At 47.2% G+C, this 6,000-nt stretch overlaps 1 protein-coding gene across 2 annotated transcripts in view; it reads left to right on the top strand.

The window, feature by feature from the left end:
- Positions 1 to 5,152: 5,152 nt before the first annotated feature.
- The window catches only part of GAS2L3 (growth arrest specific 2 like 3), a 37,588-nt gene continuing 36,740 nt past the window's right edge, over positions 5,153 to 6,000 (top strand). Inside the window, exon 1 of one of the 2 annotated variants that reach the window (XM_084794635.1) lies at positions 5,153 to 5,475. The gene's annotated coding sequence lies outside the window, so the exon portion shown is untranslated. Of the gene's footprint in view, positions 5,610 to 6,000 lie in introns of both variants that reach the window. The other variant, XM_084794636.1, reaches the window with a different exon arrangement.

The raw sequence follows: 6,000 nt of genomic DNA, 5'->3' as shown, positions 1-6,000 counted from the left end.
AGTGGGCTTTTGATTGCTGGAATTCAGCGCTTTGATAGCTGGACCGTGGTGGGAGTCAGCTTCAGGAGGAGGACATGTAATCTAAATTAATTAATTAATTAGTTAATTAATTTTCAAGGAAGAGGGAATATGGGAAGAAGGCTTCCAGAGCCACATACTCCAGTGGTCTAGCGTCCCTTCGCTGTGCCGCTAGCTTTGGGCTATGGACCGTGGGTGGCAGTGACAATATGCCAGCTCAGAGCTGAGGCCTCTGGAAACCTGCGTGCCTCTGCTTGCTGCTGTGCACGCTCACCATCTGCCAGGAGGAGAGGTTGCCTTGGATAGCTGTAAGACCTGGATGGGGAGACATGTGCATTGACCCAACCCATAGCCTGAAGCCACATGCACCCAACATCCCAGCGTGGCTCCCAACTCTACAGGGCAAATCTTGCCCTGGTGCTGTTGGCTCCAGTGCTTGACCTCTCTCTTTGAACTTCCAAGTCCCACAGCTCCATAGTGGCTCCCTGCTGGTTTTCATCTGGGGTCACATGTGGGCTCCTCTCTATCTCCTGAGCAATTCCATTCCTTATAAAAGCATATTGATGCTAAAGTGCCTCTTCTCGAAGCACCTAGAGTGATTTGTGTTTTCTAACCTGAGCACAACTCTACAGAGTTATTCACTTATTTTTATATTTATTATTTATACAGTATTCTGTGTGTTTGTGTGCTTGCATGCCAGAAGAGGGCACAAGATCTCATTGTAGATGATTGTGAGCCACTATGTGGTTGCTGGGAATTGAACTCAGGACCTTTGGAAGAACAGCCAGTGCTTTTAACCTCTCTCCAGCCATCTCTCCAGCGCCTCCCCCGCCCCACCCCTTTTGAGTGTAAGTTGAGTCTATCGGGAATATAGAATTTCTGGAAAACATCTTGTAACCAAAGGGAATCGGAGAGTAATGCCAACAACCCAAAGCAGAGTCCACAGGGACCAGATTCTGGTTCTCTCAATTACTCTTCTATTGTGATGAAGAGGCATCATGACCAACGCAACTCTTACAAAAGAAATCGTTTACTTGGAGGCTTACAGTTTCAGAAGGTGAGTCTATTAGCGTCATGGTGGGGATCATGGAGGCTCTCAGGTAGGGAGAAATGGTTCTAAGAGCTACATCCTGACCCTCAGGCGGAGAGGTGGGGGAGGGGGAGGGAGAGAGACAGAGACCTGGCCTCAAAGTCCTCCCACAGCATCACAACCTTCTCCAACAAGGCCACACCTACTCTAGCAAGGCCACACCCCCTAATCCTTCCAAGCAGTTCGTCAGCTGTGGAGAAGCATGTGACTATATGAATCTATGGGGCATTTTCACTCAAACCACCAGACTGGTGATGTTCTTTGAAATCTCAGCTTACACTTTGCATGAAGTTTATCCTTTTTTGAGTTTTTCTGAAATGAGTTGGAAGATTATTTTTATTACATTGTAACTAAATGTGAGGGAAACCTGAGGGTAAGTGGATGGTAAGGCAATTAGAGAAGACACGGTTTCCAAGGCACCTGTTAACATCTGGGGCATCTTCTAGATGAAGCAGGGGGCTGGACAGTGCATCTTCATGTTGCCGTTTGTGCTGTGTGGCTACATTTTTGCATCTGTTCAGGTGTAGATGGTATAGCCTCCTAGAGCTCCGGCATTACCACAAGTTTGGCAGCTTTAAATCAACGCTCATTCTTTCACGGTTCTGAGGGCAAGGCATCTACAGTCAAGGTTGCAGCAGAGACAAGCTCCCTCCAAAGGCTCCAAGAAAACCTCTTTAATCTCCCAGAATTCTTTTTTAGTTTTATTTTTTAAAGTTATTTGAGACAGGGTTTCTCTGTGTTACCTCGGCTGCCCTGGACTTGCTTCGTAGAGCAGGCTGGCCTCGAACTCACAGAGACCCACCTGCCTGTGCTTCCCTAGTGCTGGAATCAAAGGTGTGTGCCACCGTGCCCAGCTCGATCTCCCAGATTCTTATAGTGGCTCTTGACATCCCTTGGTTTGTAAATGCACAACTCTAACCTCTGTGCCTCCCCTATCCCATTGTGTGTGTGTGTGTGTGTGTGTGTGTGTGTGTGTGTGTGTGTGTGTTTCTGTCTGTTAATAATGAACTCTAATCTGATTTGGGGCAAAAGCCTACCTTCAAATAAAGTCCTATTTTGAGGGCCAAGTGGACTTAAATGAGTTCACTACATAGATATTAACCACAATTGTTACAAAAATCATAATGTTGGGTTACTCATATAACACAAATCAGCAGAATTTTTACACTAGCACAGAGATTATTGTTGTTTTGAAGTGTACTTGGATCTTGGTTGACTCCCTGCTGAAGGTGTAATTTAATTGTGAACAAGTCAAGATCTTTATTACCCAGAGATTCCACTTAGAGCTTCACACAACGCACAGCCTGTAGCTGATACTCAGTAATGTCAAAGCCTTAAGGACAGTTCCAAAACTATGAGATAAAGACAAAAGATGTGAGGAACTAACTCAAAGCAAAGTGAAAATCAACCACAGTGCATTTTAAGCAGCAGAGGCATCCTTGTAGGTCTGCAGGGAGACCATACCCTATTTCAGGGATGATGGGATTTTTGAAGGATCCTCTGTATTTGAAAAAAGCTTTTTAGTCCGACTCCTAATATAATGCAGTTTAAAAACGTAAGCTTCCAAACATGATGCTTCCTGATGTGGGACATACGTTCCCAACTGGAGGTCAGAATAAACAGACTGTCATCTGATGGGAGGGAACTGGTGTTCCCCTCTCCTCTATAGCCTGTCTCCCACCATGTTACAACTATGCCAATTTCAATTAAAGGGACAACCTCTAAAACATGGCTATTACTTAACCACCAATTAGAAAGCCTACACATGAAAGTAAATTATAGCTTATTTGATGGAACCCTCAATTACTAGTTGCAGTGTTAAAATCAAGGTAGGTAAGCTGGTCAGTGTGCTTAGGGGATGGAGTATTAGTTGTGGACTGACAGAACCGTGAAGTTGTGAATGAAACGAGGGAAATTTTATGTGAAGTGAGGGAGAAGCCAGTTCCACCAAAGGATCTAGCAGGGAGTTAGTTCATCATCCAAATCCACATTTGACCTATGAGGTATACGGGCTGAGAGGAGTGATGTGGACAGAGTTCCAGCCTCTGGAGTACTCGCAGCCACACTGTCCTACATCCTTGTAACCAAATAGGTAAGGGGGGAAAACCAAACAAACAAAACAAGTCTTCAAAAAGGCCGCTGCACGGGTTCAGTAGTGACTTAGAAATATTACGAGCTGCTGTGTGTGAAGGGACACTGCTTACATTTCTCATAGTTTCAGTTTTAAATAAACGATACTCAAATACTTAGGCATAAGGCATCCACATGAGAAAAAAAAACCTGAAAGACCACTGTTAAGCACCACCGGCAAACAAGATTCGCACAGCACAATTCAGTTATTACTACTTAATCACACAATGTTTCCGGTGCTGGGGACCTAGCCACAGTTATCCAGAAGACTTTGTAGAGAAGGGTACATACTTTGATATCTAATTTAAAGCATCAAAACCGGGCTAAATGAGGAGACATATGAATAGCCCCATGGTTTTTACACAGAAATATTGGTAAACACAGGGTGATTTTAAGAGACTCTGTGAATGTCTATGACTGCAGTAGTCAGCAAAGAATTCTGACTTGAACCACAATTTAAAAAGCAAATAAAAAACAGGAACAGTGACAGTCTGATATCAAGTCCATTTATCACGTGTTTGTTAATTTTTAATGACGGCCTTCTCTATTTAGAATCCTGGAGAAGCAGGATCCTTGGTGCTTAGGACAGAGCCTGCTGCCCAGCATCCTAACCCTCATCTTCTGCTCAGATGGATTAAAGTCGCTCTAGATAATTCGACCTTTATCAGAACATCTCTGCTTCCACGTCTGTTTCACACTTCGAAGTGAATACACCCAACCAAAAACGCACAGCTTGTTTTACCTGTATTCCTAAGACCAGTGCCACCCTATAATATCCAAGGCCAGATAAATCACCCTCTTAGGAACTTCCAAGACACTTCCTTCACACACACCTTCTGAGCTAGTTTAGGGAGTTGTCTTTTTTTTTTTTTAATTATATACTATCCTGTTCCCTTCTTCAAAACCTTTGATAATGAATCACCCCCTCAAAAACAAAACAAAACAAAACAAAACAAAACAAAACCAAAACCCCACAAATGAATTCACTCATTTCCTCCTTTGCAATCTTCTCATCTGGCTCCTGGAAGGCATGCACTCCCTTCTGTGCACATAACCTCCAGACTGCTACTGCTCTTTCTCTCTCTCCAAGGCCCAAACTTTGGCTAGTCAAAGCAATTACTTCCAGAACATTCCATGTGCTTCCCCATGCCCTGCATTTGTTGTTCCTCCTGCTTAGGAATCACTCTTTCCTTGCGATGACTTCCTCTGGCAGATCCTAGCTGTTCCTCCAAGATCTAGCCACTTCTGAAACTCTGACCTTTCACAGACTTCCATTTCCTTACCCCTCAGAGCTTTGAAGACTGAGAGATCGCTTTCATTTGTCTCTTTGGAAAGCAACAGTGTACTGTATTGTTTTTGTGAGAGACCATGTTTCCGTTCAATGCCCTCACTTTAGAGATAGAGAAACATGTACCACTGAGGTGTTGCGACTTAAGAGGAACAGAGGTGGCAGGAGGCTAAGAGCCTGGGCCAGAACACAGACCTCCAGGCTTTTTTAGCCAGTAATCATCAGCCCACATTGAAAAGCCACTTTAGAGGTTAACTCGCATCTGTCACTTCTGTGTAACAATCCCAGGGCTACAATGTTGCTTTGACATGCAACTCCCCCTTCCCGGTGTTTCCTGAAGGAAGAGCCAACATCCTCCTTTGGCATCCCGTGGTGACTGCAGGGTTTTTCTCTCTGCCATCTTTCCCTGCCTTGAGTAAGGGGTGGCGGGGGGAGGCGGGGCGGGGGGCGGCTCTATCTGAAAGACTTCTGCTTAGGACGGGTCCCTGCTGGGTCGGTTTGTATGTCTCGAAACCTCAGTGGGGCCACCCGGACGCGAGCGGATTTTAAGGTTGGAAGCAGCTCAAACTGCAGGGAAGAGCAACATTCCAGGGCGCTCAGAAGCAGCCATGAGAGGCGGGCTTCACGCACTCTTCTGCACGACGGGACGCATAGGAGGGGTTGTCGCTGCCACTGACCGAGCAGACTGGACGGATGCTCTGTTACAGTCTCTTCGTCACCTCCAGTGACCAGTGGCCTCCCCGGGAAGAGGTCCTTACTCGCCCAGCACACCGCAGGAAGCCTCTGGGGGCGGGGCATCCAGACCACGCCCACGGCTCTGATTGGCTCCTTCGAAACAGGCGGCAGCGGTCGGCGGCGAACTGCGGCGGCGGTTAGTCTGGGGCGTGCTGGTACGCACAGATTGAGCCCGAGTCGCTCCGCTGGGAGAAGTGACCTCGCTCCCGGGCTGGTGAGTGACTTCTCTGTTGGATTTCTGTCTTTCTCCCAAACCTTCCGTCGCCTTCCGTGGCGTCCCGCGGCATCTCTGCTGCACGTCAGCCAAGACTCCCCGCCCGAGTCTACAGAGTCCCAGTGGAAGTTCAGGTGGGTTTCCGAGCTGTGGGATTCCCTGGAGCCCTGCGATTGGCTGACTGAGGGAGCCTCGTGCTCTGATTGGTTCTTGGGGCTGTCACGGTGACGTTCAGCCCGCTTTCCTACACCTGCGGGTTCTAGTTTGATTAGAGGGGCTGCGAGTGTAAGCTCCTCCCGGGAACCGGCGCGTGGTAGAGCCGCGACCTGTCCAGCTTTGAGAGAACAAGCTAGTGCAGGGTGGCCAGGCCAACCTTCTCCCCAGCGCCCAGCCAGGGAGGGTCACTTGATTCTTCATCATCGTCCTCGGAAAGAAGTGATGGTATCATTGGCCCAAGACAGAGTACGACTCACTATCACGCTACTATTTTGCCCCTTGGTGGGCACTACAGGCTCTTCCCTATTT

The sequence above is a fragment of the Acomys minous genome (assembly GCF_964271855.1).
Source record: "Acomys minous genome assembly, chromosome: 9".
Taxonomy (NCBI): Eukaryota; Metazoa; Chordata; class Mammalia; order Rodentia; family Muridae; genus Acomys; species Acomys minous.
The sequence above is the reverse complement of the archived record's forward strand: the minus strand, read 5'-3'. Positions and strand labels throughout refer to the sequence as shown.